The sequence below is a fragment of the Onychostruthus taczanowskii genome, unplaced genomic scaffold, assembly GCF_017590055.1.
Source record: "Onychostruthus taczanowskii isolate IOZ18803 unplaced genomic scaffold, ASM1759005v1 scaffold48, whole genome shotgun sequence".
NCBI classification, from domain to species: domain Eukaryota; kingdom Metazoa; phylum Chordata; class Aves; order Passeriformes; family Passeridae; genus Onychostruthus; species Onychostruthus taczanowskii.
Genome location: NW_024502347.1, coordinates 429,997 through 445,986, shown reverse-complemented (window position 1 = coordinate 445,986; position 15,990 = coordinate 429,997). Strand labels below are relative to the sequence as shown.

Here is a 15,990-nt window from a genome sequence, read left to right as displayed (position 1 = left end):
GGGCCGGGCGCGCTGCGGCGGAGCGGAGGGGGCGGGGTCGCGGCCCCGGGTCCCTGAGGGCGGCTCGGCCCCGCGGCCGCCGTGTCCCCCTGCTCCTGCTGCCCCCGCTCCTGCTGCCCCCGCTCCTGCTGCCCCTGCTCCTCCTCCTCTGCCCTCTAGGAGAGCTTACTTTGCGGTTTGCAGCGCTCTCGTGCAGGTTTTTATCGAAAGCCATAAAACAGGCTTGACTTTAGGTTGAGGCACTGAGAAAACCTTGAGTTTAGGTTTAAGGTTCCTGTTGCAGTCTCTTTGTCTGAGAGCTGCGGATCTGGGGGTAAAAAAACCCCCAAAACATAGCAAATGCCCAGAGAGCTGGCGGTGTGGGAGACGAGCCGGTTAAAAGGCCAAATGCTCTCACACGCACTCGGAGTGATGCTGACACATGTGCGTGCAGGACTGGGTGATACGAGACAAATGTACGAATCTATAAAACCTGACAAACGTCCAGTATGTAGAACACATGTTTCGCATTTCGGTTACATGTGTTTCGGGTTTAGATTTGAACAAAAGACAGGTCAGGCAGTTGCTACCCTTCATTTTTTCATTGTAATGAACAGGAAGCTTGCCTGTCTACTCAAGGGTAACTGGTTTCCTACTCTTTCTTTGTAAGCTGTTTATTTTCTCTAGCTCACATCTGTTTTCCTCCTTAAACTCATTTTTATGTGAACAGAAAAAGAAAATCTAACTACCTAGTCATCGAGAAATCTTGTGTCACAGAAGTGGTTGAAATAGGGTTGAAATCCAAACTATTTTCATTGTATCTAAAGAATAACTGAGCCACAACTTTAATTTTTGACAGTTGTTTACAGTTGCAAAGCTAATATTTGGAAAACCATTGGAACTGCAAAAAATACTCTTATGAATACTTAGATTTCACAAAGGCTAATAAATCACTAGGAGCTTACTGGTGGGGCTTATTAACAAACAGCATCCCTGGCTATTGTGATTTGAATACATTTTGTACTGCTCCCTCACTAATCCATTTCCGTAATTTTCCAGACAACTTTGGTGTGGACAGTAACAGTTCTTGTGTTACTCCATTCCATACTCTGTTTTCTTTCTGTTCACATGGTCTTAACTTGCTGAGCATTGTGTCTTCCCACCACTGTGTATTTCACTGACAGTTTAATGTCTGTGAACACTGGCAGATGTGGTCTGGTGCATGAGCTGAAGGTAGGTCAGCAGTCCTGCTCTGTGCTGGGGAGTAGCAGTCCACTGCTGTATTCTGTTGTCATCTGCACAGGCAGGAGAACATGATGTTGTATCTGCCCCTCAGCTGGGTTGGTGAATAAACCAAGACATTTGAGCCACTGGTGGATTCTGGTTTCTCCTAAATGAGTGTGGCGTGTGAGATGTAGCACAAGTTCGTACCTGGGAGTCCTGCTGAAGAGAAATCAGTTGCCCACAGTAGAATTGTGTAGAAAGCTGAAATAACTAACTTCTTAGAAGCATAAAGCAGGATTTGCTAAAGCATGTCATGCAGAGTATTCTACTTAAAATGACAACAGTTTTAGTGTTTTTTATTAAATGAGGGAGAGCCACACTTTGAAATCAATTGATAACTAACCTAGAGCCAGTTTCTTGTTCATATGCGGTATTAATTTGATTTCTGAAAGTGTTGAATGTTACTCTCAGAAAAAAAAAAAAAAATGGCTTTCCTTTTTGATGTACATAGTGTAATCCACATTAAGCCCGTGTACATTAAGCCCAACATTAAGCCCGTGCAGACACTTTTGTGGAACTTGCATGCTTTCTGAATGCTGCCTTTTCAGTTTCCAGTAGTTTCCTGCAGCTCACTTCTGCTTTCAGTTTTGTCTTGCAGTCGACTCAGTAGGTTTGTCTGCAGGGTTGCACCAAGGTAAGACTGAGTCAGCACTGTCACAGGAGGTCCCCTGCTCTCCTCCTCATGTCAGTGCAAGCATTTGAATAGCTGCACAAGAAACTTGACTTGGAAACTGAGCCAGGTAAAAGCAATCCCACTAAGAAATATGGATTAGTTTTAACCTCCATCAGGTTCTTGATCTGCTTCATTATGTAGGGGTGTGAAAGGCTGTGTTTGCACAGAGGAGGAGGCAGTGCAGGGACTGAGACTGAGCAGCAGGAAGAAAGAGAGCACTTCTTCCAGAAAGCTTGGGTTGTGGTAGTTTTAAGTTGCTGAAGTCTGAAAATCAGTTTAACCCTTTCAACAGATGGTAGACACAAAGCCTGTTTCTGGATTTCCTGCATTTCAATTTGTGTGTCAGTATTTGTTTTTAGGAGTTGTTTTATGTGTTGTTCACTCATGTGTGTATGCATGTATGATATATAAATTTTCTTGTAGTTTACACTTCATTGCCTGAAAATGCTGCTGTCCTAGGGTGTCAGTAATTGTAAAAGGAAATATCCTGGTCAGGCAGCACTACCACTCATTTTCTCTGGTATACAATATACTACATGTTCTCTCTCTTAAGGTTTCATGCCATTTTCTGTTATAAAGCAAGTCACCCCCTTTCTCTGTTCCTCCAGTTGCTAAGCAGCAGCTGTTCTCCCCATTAGCCAGCCAAGTATTTGCATGAAAATAATCACTCTTGAATATATAACTGGTCCTAATCATGCACAGCTAAACAGCTGTACAATCAAAATTTGAGTATTAATAGTATTACTTATCAGCATAACTGATTACTGTCTTTTAAGTCAGAATTTCTTCATAGAGTAAAATCAATAAAGCTTTGCCCTGTGTTTTTAAACAAAAGGCATGTCAGTTTTTGTTTAATGCTTACTGTGTAGCTACTTTAAAAAAAAAAAAACTGGGCACAAAATGATATCTGCAGTTCACAAAAAATTATAAATGCAAATGTAGCAGAAACAGAATCATCTAGTGACTATACATGATGGAGGCCAAGAGAAAATCCACATTTTGCTACTATTTATAGTAGCAGAGTGCAACAAAATGTGGTGATAAGAGTTTAGACTATGACACAAAGGTAGAATTTCCAGCAGTACATCTTAACTTCAAAACCCACTTAGTCAGCCATGTTTGAGTTCCTATTGATTTCAAGGATGATCAGTATTTCTGAGGTCTGTGATCTGGAATCTTGGAGTGCTCTCTCACTCAAGGGATTTATCCAAACTCTTATTTCAGAATGAGAGCTGAGTGTGGCTCATATTCTTGGGTGCTGTTTCTGCAGATGACAGAAACAGTTTCTGCACGGAGAAAGCCTGGACACGTGGATAAAGAGCTATACACGGTCCATCCCGTTGGTATCCCCACCTAGACAGTCAGACTGTCTGCATTACACAGGCAGGTTATTTCCCAGTGTGGCTCCACTGACTGAGTGAGTGAAGAGATCTAAATCTTCACACTGAAATCCGTAGGGCTGTGCTGTATAGTTCTGGCCTGCCAAATGTGTCCTTGCTTTGCCATGTGTGACAGTCCATAGTCTTGTTAGACTCTAAGGCTCCATACACACTCAGTGCAAGAAGTCCTCACATGGGGCTTCTGACCAGCCTTGCCTATACCCCAGGTAGTTAAGCCCACTAATGCCAGAATTTTAAGCAATACCATGCATGCGCATCAGACCAGCTGAAAGATAACTACTCTCTGGATGTTATCAGATAAAAATCTAAGGACAGTATGTGAACAGCAAGGAATTGAGCAACCTGTGCATACCAAACTGCCTCAAAGTGGCTCTTAGGCTGCTGAATTAATTTCTAGGGGTAACAGAAAGAAAGAATGCTTAAGATCCTAATTAATTAGATGTATTTGTTTGTTTGTTTGTTTTAATTCTCAGTTACTAGCTACAGGCTAGGCAGTAGGCTCTGAGGTGTAGTCAATGGCATTATGCCATCAGTGTCTTGTCGCTAGAAACCTGATGGGAAAATGAAACTAGGTCTCAATTATGAAAATATTAGAAGTATCAAAAAGTCTTTTAGCAAAGACTCTTAATAAACCTGTCAGGGCAAGAACAGCGCCACGTGATTGGAAAGTCACAAATGTGCTTGAAGGAGAGCCCATGGGCATTGTATGGCACATAGGAAACAAATGATAATATAGGGTATGCAAAGGCATAGAAGTAAAAAAAAAAAAAAGAGATATATCTTTGGTGTAGTAACATTAGATTTTTGTTGGGGTAAAGGTGTATTTTTTTAATAAAATAACTATTTGACAAAATTAAGTCCATTTCACAAAATCATCAAGGCTGAAAGAGACCTTCAAGATCAGCTAGTCCAACTGTCATCCAAGCACCACCATAATCACATTTAATCTGTGCTTCATATAAAGATTCAGTATAGTGTCATATGAGAAAAGAAGGAAGATGCATAATGTAAAGAATTGCTGATGAGAAGTTCTATGGATTGTTTTGAGAGAAGGACTATAAAATTGGAAGCTGGCTGCAGGTGGAGTCTGCCCATTTAATGTCTTTAGTGCAATCTTAGCATATAAATAAAAGTTGGTAATAACTTTAAATTTGAAGGAGAACTGCATATCAAATAAGATCTAGAACTCTGGAGTTAAGAAAGAAGAAAAAATATTTAAGACAAAGAACGCTCTCAATGTAGAATGATTAGACATAAACTAGAAATGAACTGTCCATGAAAGAAGGTTTCTATCCAATGGGTGAATGGATTTCTTCTCTCAGTGAAAGCAGCAGGGCAGAGCATTTCAGTAAATTTTAATATGGAGATTGACAAGATTATGGAAGAGGTTATATGATATTTGCTGGTTATTACACATGACTGCACCTGATTATCAAAATTCTAGAAGGACTGCATGTAGATCCCTGAACATTTCAATAATGGGTTCCTCTAATCAATGCTGACAATTTAGCCATTAGGAAAAATGAGTTCTCATCATCATTGTACAAAACACATTGTACAACATGAAGATGGTACAGCTTTCTGTTTTAGAAAATCTGGACAGCAGTGTAAAAGGCAACCCTCCTACAACATGTGTCATGTCCTTATGTATATGTTCCTATCTGTAAGTTAGTTGTATGTACAAACTCACATACATAATCTTTATATGAAAACGCAAACTACCTCTGAGCATTTTTCTTTCCTGGGTTGTATTTGCATTTAGCAACTTATGTTTCAAACAGTTTTCATTGAAAAGTATCCTTTTCTTTGTTTTTGTTTTTTTTTTTTTTAATAATGATTTTTTTCCTAATATTTTCAGGTCTCGCCGTTGCCCTGTATCAGAAAAATCTGCCGCCGAATGTGCCTACAGGAAAATGCATAAGTATTCAAGAAAATTTTATAAATCGAAATGTAAAAATTAATAAAGAATTACATGTGTAACAATGTAGAACTATGCCACTTTTTGAAAAAATTGAGAAAGTGTACTTAATTGAGAAGCAGCACATGCCTCATGTAAGAAGAGTGCCAGTAAACATTTAATTGTAAAGATGAGGTTTGCTGACAGAATTCTACATGTCAAGAAGTGATTGAGGTTCCCTTCCATGCTTGGAAAATGACCTATTGTCAAGAGTGAAATAATATGATTGCATAAGGAATTCAGTTTAGTATAACAAGAACACACATTGTTGGGAAGCAGTTAACAGTATAGAAGTAAGTGACATTCAGAGATTACTTATATGACAGTGAGAATTTCATAGATGAAATTTGATTAAGATGAGCTGATTAAGTTTTCAGTAATTGAGGAATACTGCTAGAGTTGTTGGCATTGCGTTATTTAAAAACCAGCATTATTTAAAAACCTTCTGTCTGTTGCTTTGTACTAATGACTGTTAAAGTTGGGAATGGACTCAAAAGAGAAAACAGTGTGTAATGACATATAACATTTGAGCATTAATACTATTGAGAAATGGTATGTTCAACAGATTTACTAGCAAGTAGTGGAGTATACAAAGAAAATTGGTTGAGCATTTGAATAGTTTGTTTTTTTTTTAAATCAAAGTAATAGGTTTATTTTTACAAGAGAGCTGCCAATCCCTCCATACTCTGGAATTTCTATTCTTCACAATGCATCTCAGGTAGATGCTTGTAAGAATTGCTTTTAAACAGGAAAGTGAAACGTAATTTTTCATATTCTAGTTCTGATGAACAGCTGAAGCATTTAGTTGAAAGTCTCCATTGAGAAATATGTCTGGTGTGAAGACAGTTAGCCCAAATGGTTCAAATAATAAGTAATTAGAAGGATGTCATAATGGAAAATTTTCAAGTACTATAACTGCCAAAAGCTCTATCATTCTTCTATAACTTGTGTAGTCAAATACACATAAGTATGTGGTTATTATTTGAATTTTTGTTGTTTTAAAATGGGAAGTGGGTTTCTTGAATGAATCACAGAAATGGGGCTGGATGGTAAGGAGTGAAAGCCATTTAATTTTAGAAGCTCTGTTTTTTCTGCCATGTAGTCTGACTTATGGGAGGCATTCCTCATTCATGCATCAGGCAAAGTGAAAGAAGCCCCAGCGCAATATGTAGATCACAAACAGCCATCTGTTATTCAGAAGGAAAGAGGAGTGTTGCTATAAGAGTAAACTTAAAATGTTTTAAGATTAGCTTAGAGATGGCAGAGCTCCATTAAATATTTTGTCCATCTCTGTTGGTCTCTGTCGTATGCAAATGTATACATTATACTGAGGTTTCAGATGCCTGCTGTATTTTTTTCTATTAGGACAATTACCTCTAGTTTAGAACTTAGTATATGCTTTCTCTGAGTTCCTAAATAAGTATGTATATATAACCTTTTGTCACCTCAAATAAGTATTTTTCCTTCCTGGGGTTTGTTCCTTTGAAATAATTTTCCTGATCAAACTGAATGTTAAGAAAAAAGCATTTTAACTTTTTACTTGCTTAGCTTTCGCTAAGTAAAGTCACACTTGTTTAGGCTTGTAACATTTCCTTTTGATTCTTTCCAGCTCCCAAAGAATTTCTGTTATTTTTATGTGAATTCCATCCAATTTCCATAGATTTTTCTTGTAATATGCCTAGAACACATTTGTGATTTCCAGACGTGGTTGTAAAGAGTGTGGATGAAGCATTTATATTTTATGTCCAGTGTGACCTCCATTTGTAGGGCAGAATTAATTACTTGGGAGTATTGATGTTTGGTCCACCATGAGGTTTGAAGGACTCTGCTGGCTCTGCTTCTCTGGTCCACAAATGAAGTCTTGCACAGTCTGCCTACAGGCGTGTTTAGACAAACCATTACCTTCCTGCTCCAGGATACTCTGCATCCCAAATCTAAATTAGTCTCTTTGTTGGTACTCTTACAAATCTATTTTGCTTGTTATCCTTAGATCCTTTACAAATATGATGCTTCTGGGGTATTGCCATCCCACTGAATATATTCCAGAATCTGTTCCAGAATATTTCTCTCAGTCTTTTCCATAGCAGTAGCTTGCTTTTTCTTGTATTCAATTTAATTTTACAGTTTTCTGGCTGCATTTTAGCTTCTCTGATTTATGTTGAAGTATCTCAGTGTCCTCAAAGTTGTCCACGTTGTAGCCTCTTGGGGATTAATGAAGCTGTCAAATAAAACAAGGCCTCACAATGGTTCCTGTGGCACCACACGTATAGATAAATTACTTCTTTTCCTATATTCCAGTTTTATCTTGAGCCCTGTAATAGTCACTGTTTACTTTAAGCTACAGAATTTTTACACAGTCCTTTGGACCTCCCATTCTGCATTGTAACCTGTGCAGCACATCCTAAGAGATTTTTGAGGTTTCATTGGAGTACCATATGCGTTCCAAAAATTGAGTTATGTACTATCTAGAGAGTTCCTTTGGACCCTGTATTTTGTTCTGGCTTTTGGGGGAAGTGGAGATGTTTGTTTTATTGTAAGGTAAATATTGCCTAGTGTTCTGCTGTCCTTTAAGGCTAATATTTTCAGGTTTTCTTCATCTGAAATTAAGTTTAATGCAATTTCAGAGGTAAGGCTCTTATCTAGATGTTTAAAAAACTAATTTTGTAGCTACTGAAGCCTAGTTTCAAAAGTGTTCATTTACTGAATGCTTTTTGCTAGTGTTCTTTTTTCCTTAGTATTCACACTGAAGGGATGATATTGAGTATTATTATTATTACTATGACAGTCTGCAGACCCCATCAGCACACAGATCTACCCGACAATTTGAATTTTGTAAATAAAATTAATTTCATACCAATGTATTGATTTTTTTATGTCTCAAAGCATGAGGGAGGTACCACTGGAGATGCAAAATGGGGTTTATAGAGTAAATCTGCTAATCTAATGCCATGTGCTAACTGAGGTTAGGACAGATTGAAAGGCAAGACACTGTGATTCTGTTTCTGCATATGGGGGAGGAAAATCCTGTGTGCTGTTTATAAACATGTAGTCATGTACAGAAGTGGGCCATGTTCTCCCTGTGTGCAGTTAAGTGACTGGGACTGGATTCTGTTATAATATGGTGCATGTTTCCTGCTGTGGCTTGAATCATCTTGCAGCTGTTTTACTTAGAAAATCAGTGACACTTGTTTTTGTCCAAAAGCAGGAATTTGATGACTTGGCTAATAAGATGAAACAACACTGCTCCCAAAATCTGTGAAGTGTCAAGTACTATTCCATATTCCAGCCTCTTCACACACTCCACCTCCACCTTCCTTTCCCTGTGCTACTTTGTAAGCTATTTTGTGGAGACAGTATTTTGTCCTGTTTTTCTGAGAACAGGACTGAGGCTTTTGACCTGTTTAATTTTTAATCTCTAATAATTAACTGATGTGTTTGCATTAGGACAGTGGTTTTTTGAAAAAAACAAAAACAAACAAAAGAAAAAGGTGAGTGAAATTACTAGTGCACAGAGGGAAATAGGAAGTGATGATGCCGTAAAAATAAGTTTGAAAGAGTCTCACATTGTTCAGAGAGGGAAGAGAACCTTCTAAGAAGTGATCACATTCTCTAGCTCAGCTTTAGACACATTCTTTACCTTTAAAAGGAAACAGAAGATAATCAGTCAGTAAATCAAGTGTAGTTGTGGGCATGTCTGCAAAGCTGTAGCAACAGTCTGAAATAAGGCATTAGGGCTGGACATTTGAAACAAGAATTGTCAGTGCCAAGGAACTGTGCTTTGAGGAAAATGGGTATGTCTTTAAACAATACGTTTTCTCCCCACCCTGATTTTTTTTTTTTTCTTGATCATTATCTAAAGATAGCAGCTATGGTGGCTATTCTGGGTAGCTCTTTAGGTACACATTAACAATCAGACTATTTTTGTGCTGCAATGAATAAGCTTTCAAAAGCATTCTAAGTTTTTTTTTTTAATCTATTTGTTTGAAGAGGAAATTGGATTTCTTATGTAAAATGTCCACCTTTTCTTAGTTGCTGTTGGAGGAAAAAAAAACCATGTTTAAAGGCCACATGTTTTAGCTGCCATTATTTTTTGTAATCAAGCTTTCGATACCACTAATCTGAGTTTCCCCTCTCTTGCTCCAGCCAAGGTTACTAGTCAGTTCCCTAATTTCTTCCTTTTCTTACTGGCACAGAATTGCTTTTTTTTTTTAAAGTACTTCAGAAATTACTTATTTTAAACAAAGGAATCTACAGCATCTATGTTTTTCTAGCTTATCCTGAGTAGCTTTAATCTTTTATCACAATTTGAAAGTATTAGCATTTTTAAAATTTATTAGTTCTGTTTAGAAGTAATTTTCACTCAGATAAAGAGAATATACAGCAGTCATTGTCAATGGCATAAAGTGTGTTACCTGGAAACATAAACAGCTTCATTTCTTGTGTTCTGACAGAAGATGAGGTGAATGAGCCTGTTATAGGCACAACTTTTCAGTAAATACTGTATTGTTGTTAGCATAATATATACGTTCCTAAGAACCCAAAACTTTTTAATCTTATTTTAATTTAATAATTTATAAAATTATAACACTGCTACTTCCAAGGCTTAAAAATACCAAATTATTTGGTATGAACTGTAGCATTAGAGTAGAATTCACAATTTCCTCCTTTGGATCCTTTTTAATGTTACTTACCATATATTGCAGCTATAGTGAGAAGAGAAAAAGGGCTGCTGAAACTACTGCATCACCCTGCCTTCCATGGCTGTCCCTGACCACTGTGGGAATGCTGCTTTGGATGGCTCTTGCTCTTGTGGTCCTAAACTGCCCCCGCAGCACGCTGGCCAGGTGACAAGCAGGCTGGTATTCAGGTTTGTTCCTTGGGACCATTTTACTAAATCCGATTTTTAAAATGTGCCAATTTGCCAAATTCAGAAAAAGACCTTTAGGGTTATTCAGTTTCATTGATTGATTTCTTTTCCATGTGCTTCAAATAGAACCACAGAATGGTTTGGCTTGGAAGGGACTGCAAACATCATCTACTTCCAAGCTCTCAGCCGAGGGCAGGGACCCCTTCCACTAGACCAGCATGCTCAAAGACCCATCCAGCCAGGCCTTGAAATGCATTGATAACTTTTCATAGCATCCATATAAATAAGTAATAAGGGCCCCTGCCTAAAGGTCCTTTGTCCCTGCACTCAGTACTGTGTATGTAAGGTATCTAATTATTGTCCAATGAAAAAAACATCAGCAGGCCTAGGAAATTAAAATTTCCTTATTCTTTTTGTCCTCTAAGTCTTCCAGTCATCAGCAGTGATTGGCAAAATCCCAAACTGGAGGTAAGAGATGCTTCACATGCAACTACCTGCTGATTGAAGCATTCTCCTCAGAGTGTGCCAGGACTGAGACAGGAGAGGTTGGCTTGGTGTCCTTCAAATGGAAAGCCTAGAATCCAGTCTGCTGTGGCCTCTTCAGCTGCTGTGGAATAATGCACTGTCCTAACCACTCTGCTGCTACATGAAAGCATGCAACTAAGGTCTGTGTCCCAAAGGAGGGGGAGATAGCCTCTGCCAAAGACTTAGTTCTAGAAAAGCTTATGCAGCGGGTGCAAATTTGTGCCTGAAGACTGACCTAAATTTTGCCAAGGAGAGAGACAGACTGAACAACAATAAATGTCCTGTAATCTGTTGTCTAGGCCGCTGTAACTATGTCTCTGGTTCAAGCTTTTAAGAAGACAGGAGTTGTGGGGCATTACTGTCAGCAGGTATTGCTGTTGGAGGACTAAACTCTCTAGGTTCCATATGTTCATCCATCTCGTCAGGCGGGCACCGTGGCACCGAGTGGGAATAGCCAGGTTCTGCACACCATTTGGGTTGGCTGCACAAAGGACAAAATTCTAAAGAATTAAGTCAGTAGGTTTAATATCTAATTAGGCCTCTAATCCTACAAACCAGTCACAGTTTTGCATTATTATATGTTCATTGTGCCTTAAATGGAACTACGCATTTGAGTGAAGTTATGGGTGTAAATGCGTGCAGGATTGGATGTGGGCAATCACATTTTGGCTTATTTGTACCGTAGCACTGTTGCAAATTGGGTATCTCTGATGTTATCCCTTCCCCAGACAGGGTGAAGGGGTATCTGAAACTGAATATGTTTCTGTGAAATGGCTTGCACTCCATTACTGTACCTGTCCAAACCAAACACACAAACACACGTCATAGAAAGTATTTCAGCTGTTTGGAGAGTCATAAGGCATAGATTTTCAATGCAAAAGGTCATGAGGCTGCAGTTTCACTGGGTAAAGTGCTGCATTTGCATAGACACATATTCAGACAGTTAATGGTAGTGCAGAATGCTTTAATGATTTTCATTTGCATCTAGCTGTTCTCACCTCTTAGGGACATAATGGATAAATAGAAGAGGCCTTTTGTTTGCTCTTCATAAAAGTTACCAGTGATTAAGTGCTGCTGAGGGAACAGACTCATGCTCTCATTTGAAAAAGAAAACCAAAACCAACAACAAAACTACCCATCAAAGCTGACTTCAAAGTGACCTACTTAATTTTGCTTTAAAATGGCACTTGAGTAATTTATTTTAATGTTATGCAGATTTCCTAATTTGAAACAGAGAAATGGTCACTCATAATTGAAAATACAGAAATAGGTACTACATCAGTTGCAAAATACTCATAATTTGTTAGGCTACTCTTTATAGTGTTGAATTACAAACAAAGCTATATACACTTAGATCAGATTTTCTTCCAAATGGATTCAGCAGTCACGTTTTGTATGAAAAAATATGTCCAGAATAGTTGTGAGTAATTTGATACTTTTTGCACTATGCTGTGGTGTTTCATGAGAAAATCCATGCCAGAGGCTTGCTAGAGAAAATCTTGTAATGATTCCATAGAAGGTCTCCCTGTGAAAAACTTTTCCACACCCTCCTGGAATATAAAGGTGTACAGACTTTCAAACTGTGTCCTGGACGCTTGCAACTCAGTATCAGCTTCTTGGGCTCCTCTGTCATGCACAGCCCTTTAAAAGGGCTTAAAGGAAGTTATCTTAGTCTCTGGCTGTGTTAGGTTTTTAGTTTCTGAAGGATTTCAGGTGCAGTTCAGTCTCTCAGTATAATCCTGAAAAAAAATCTGAGTGGCTTTTTGAGACTAAAACTCTGTGCCTAAATACTTTTTTCTCAGAATAGTCATGCTAAAATTTTTGTTCCTAATTTGAAGCCACAAAAATTGTGATTTCATCGCCTCAATTTGCACATTGGTGCCTTGGTGTCAGTATTTTTAAATTATATTTGTCCAAATTTGCCAGATTTTCAACTTTATGTGTAGCGCTGAGAAGCTCAGCCAAGACATTCCACATCCCAAATGCCCAAATTTCAGTAATCCCCACTCAGGGTGCAATATTTCTGAGAGTTGCTAGAATGAACAGGCTTTCAAGTGCTTGGGTCTTTTCAGTTAATGACTTGCAGTTCTTTCCATTTCTAACCCTCTGCCTTCCAGATAGTGATCTAGAGTACTCCTTGTGGCATTCCAAGTCTATCATTTAAATCAAGATATGGAACTTGACTTCATGTATTTGGAATATTCTCCATTTTCACAGAATCATTAAGATATTTGGGGAACACAGAATATGCAAATGCAGACCTGCTGAATGCATAATTTTTATGGCCCTTGTGTTTTGTATTGGCTTTGTAATTTGTCCATTTTTTGACTAAAGGGTAATTAAATTTACAATGAGAATATATTGGTCCCTCCTTCTCTTCATTGATTTTAATTCTTTACTCCACCAGTTAATTTTCTTCTAAATCTGCCTTTGTGTTCTCAGTGTGCCATGAAAGGACTAGTCAACAGCATGAGTACAGGGGCAGCTGAGGGAGATTTCTGTCTGCAGTCAATCTCCCCACTACAGGAGGAGTGCTGGATATCCTTACATGTACAATAAAACAGGCTGAATTCAGTGACTGCTGCCTGACCAGCACAACGATTCCTTAGCAATTTATGGCAGGTTTGGAGAGAAAGGATTCAGGATTACATTCAAGAGGTCTGTGCATGCAAGGCTATAAGTATCTTGTGTTAGGAATGAAGGACCTGTTTGGAGTTATATCTAATTTCAGTGTATGGGAAGATGCAGTGTCTTCTCACATGAAAATAAGACCCATTATTGACATTGTATTTCCTGTGGATAAAAATGTATTTTACATGTATTGTCAGTTTGGATTTTTTGCATTTTCTGTGTTTATAGCCTCACTGTGGTCTTGATAATCTCAATCTTTGGTTTTAGTTATGCACTTGCGTGCAACGAATGGAACTATAGCGTACGAAGTATAAATGAGTGAGGAGATATTCCAGAAGCAAATCCTAGAAGTGAAGGTGAAGCATTTTAGGTGATGCTGACAGAATTGCAGAAATTTCTTGCTGTAGTGGGGAAACTTTGTTCAAAACCAGGAATGTTCTTATGGTTTTAATTGAGTGGCAGAAAATTTTCTGTGTGGTCATCCCTGCTAAGAGATTCTTTAAAACCAACATTTTCCATTTTTCCTTGTTTATTTCTTTTTTGGCTAGTAGTTGTCTTGCTGAATTGGATTTATAAACTATGAATCTAAGGAGGATAAAATGCTTTTTGAAGATTTGATCCAGATGTCTATTAGTATTTCAACAGATATATTTTAAGTATTTAGGGTAAAGAAGGTTTTTGGGGAATTTGGGGGCTTGTTTGCTTTTGGTTATTTGGGTTTGTTGGGATATTTTGGTTGGGGTTTTTTTGTTTGTTTTGGTTTGGGATATATTTTTTTGTTTTGGTTTTTTTTTTTTTTTTTGTTTTGTTTTTTTTTTTTTTAATATCCCAGTTAACTTAGAAGCAGCCAAATTCTTGCAGTGTAAAACTTCAGGAAAGTCTATAGTATTTCAGCAGGGATTCATGTGGCCCTTGGGTTTTTGGACTGTATCGTGTTGCAAGCTCCTAAAATAAGATTGTTTGGAAAGCTACAGGCTTCCCATCTTTTTGTCTGGAAAAGTTATAAAATGGAACAGGCAGGCTTTTCACTGAGCTGCTGAGAATGCAGTTCTGGCTATGCAATCAGGACTAAATAAGGAGCAAGATCTGCACTAAAAATAGAAACAGAGGCTGATCCAACTGCGTGAGTTATAATCCTCACACAGCAAAGGGCTGGTAGGTTCAGCTGAGGACACACAGTTACAGAGAATCAAATAAACTTTATCCTGCCCCTAAAAACCACCATACCCTAGCTGCTATAACCAGATTTTTACCGTTCAGCAGAACTGTTTTTACCATTCAGCAGAACAGCAGAACTGTTAATCATGCCTGCAAATTATTTAACATGTTTTTTTCAAATGTAGATCTTTTGCTATTATTATTTTATTAGAGAGAGGATTATATCTGTGACATAGTAAGAGAGAAATGTGGGTTGGGTTTATGTAACTGAGGAACATGGTGGAAAATGACACAGAGAGATTTACTGCACTTTTCCTCGTAGCTGGGTAAATATGTGCTTATCACTGCTTTGTGCCTTAAGCTGACGTGACTCCAGCTGGGCACAGTGAGCTGATTTGGGTACCTGGCCAGGCCTGGGCTCTTGTCAGAGCCTGTGCAGTTCACACTGTGTGCTTTGAGGGAAGTTATTCTGCTTGTTTCAAGAACAAAGTACAGAACTGTGTAACTCATGCCTGTATCCTCCCCTCCTATTTGTTGGTAAAGTAGTTCAGAACATATTAATCTTTTATTTGTGTATTTCCTTTCCACTAACACATACCTCATAAGCTTAAGCCAGACTTGCCCAGGGAGTTCAAATATATCCTTTGACACAGAATAGATTGCTGTTTCTTATTTATTGTTAGGAACATTTGGTTATTAAACATTTGGATTAAATGAGCCTAGTCAGCTACAGCTATGTTCTGCTTGCTTTCTTTGTGTATTCCTGCATCTCTCCAGGCAGTGATATGGCAAGTGTGAACAAATTTTCTGTTACTTCGGTCTTAAAAGGCAGAGAATCTGTAACAGACTCTGGTAATTCATCATAGAATTTCAATTATTCTAAATATGATTACATATGAAAATTTTAAAAAGTAGAAGACAGCAAATCACTCATCTACTGACTAAATGTTTAAAAATATTTAAATTAATTTTTAGTTTTCAATTAGCTGCAGAATTTGTTACTGAAAATACACCCTGTTCATGTGGTTTTTTTGCCTGTTAATGCCAGGAGTTGCTCAGTCAAAATGGAAGACAGTGAGTGGAGGAGAAGCATCTGGGTCATTTGACACATGCAAAAGCTCACATAGCAGTGGGAGTTAGTGGAAGAAGACCAAGGACAGAGATCATCAAACTTGTACAGGCCAAGAACAAGGCAAATAAAATACATGGTGTCAGTGAGTCACAAAGCATTGCTTGGTTGCATTTTCCTTCTTCAGTTCCCTCCACACCATAACATGAGCTACAACATTCCCTTTTCCAGGCTCTATCCCAGCACCCCGTTCTCCTCTCTTTGCATCCCATACTGACGGCACAGCTTAGCAGAGGCTGCGAGCAGCTGTCTAGCAGAAAGCCAAGCTGATCAACACCATCTTGTAGCTGAGGAGGCAGCAGCCTCATTCTCCAGCTGAGTTCAGGGGCCTTTTTTCTTGTTTTGTTGTTGTATTCTCATTATGCATGCTTATATTTGAAGAGCTGT

The 15,990-nt window shown here is 38.3% G+C and overlaps 1 long non-coding RNA gene across 1 annotated transcript in view; it reads left to right on the top strand.

Annotated features, from left to right (window-relative positions):
• The window catches only part of LOC121341386, a 16,142-nt gene extending 475 nt beyond the window's left edge, over positions 1-15,667 (top strand). Inside the window, exons 2-4 of the long non-coding RNA XR_005953422.1 lie at positions 5,195-5,257; positions 9,997-10,160; positions 15,523-15,667. This is a non-coding gene — a long non-coding RNA (uncharacterized LOC121341386). The remainder of the gene's footprint in view (positions 1-5,194; positions 5,258-9,996; positions 10,161-15,522) is intronic.
• Positions 15,668-15,990: the final 323 nt, after the last annotated feature.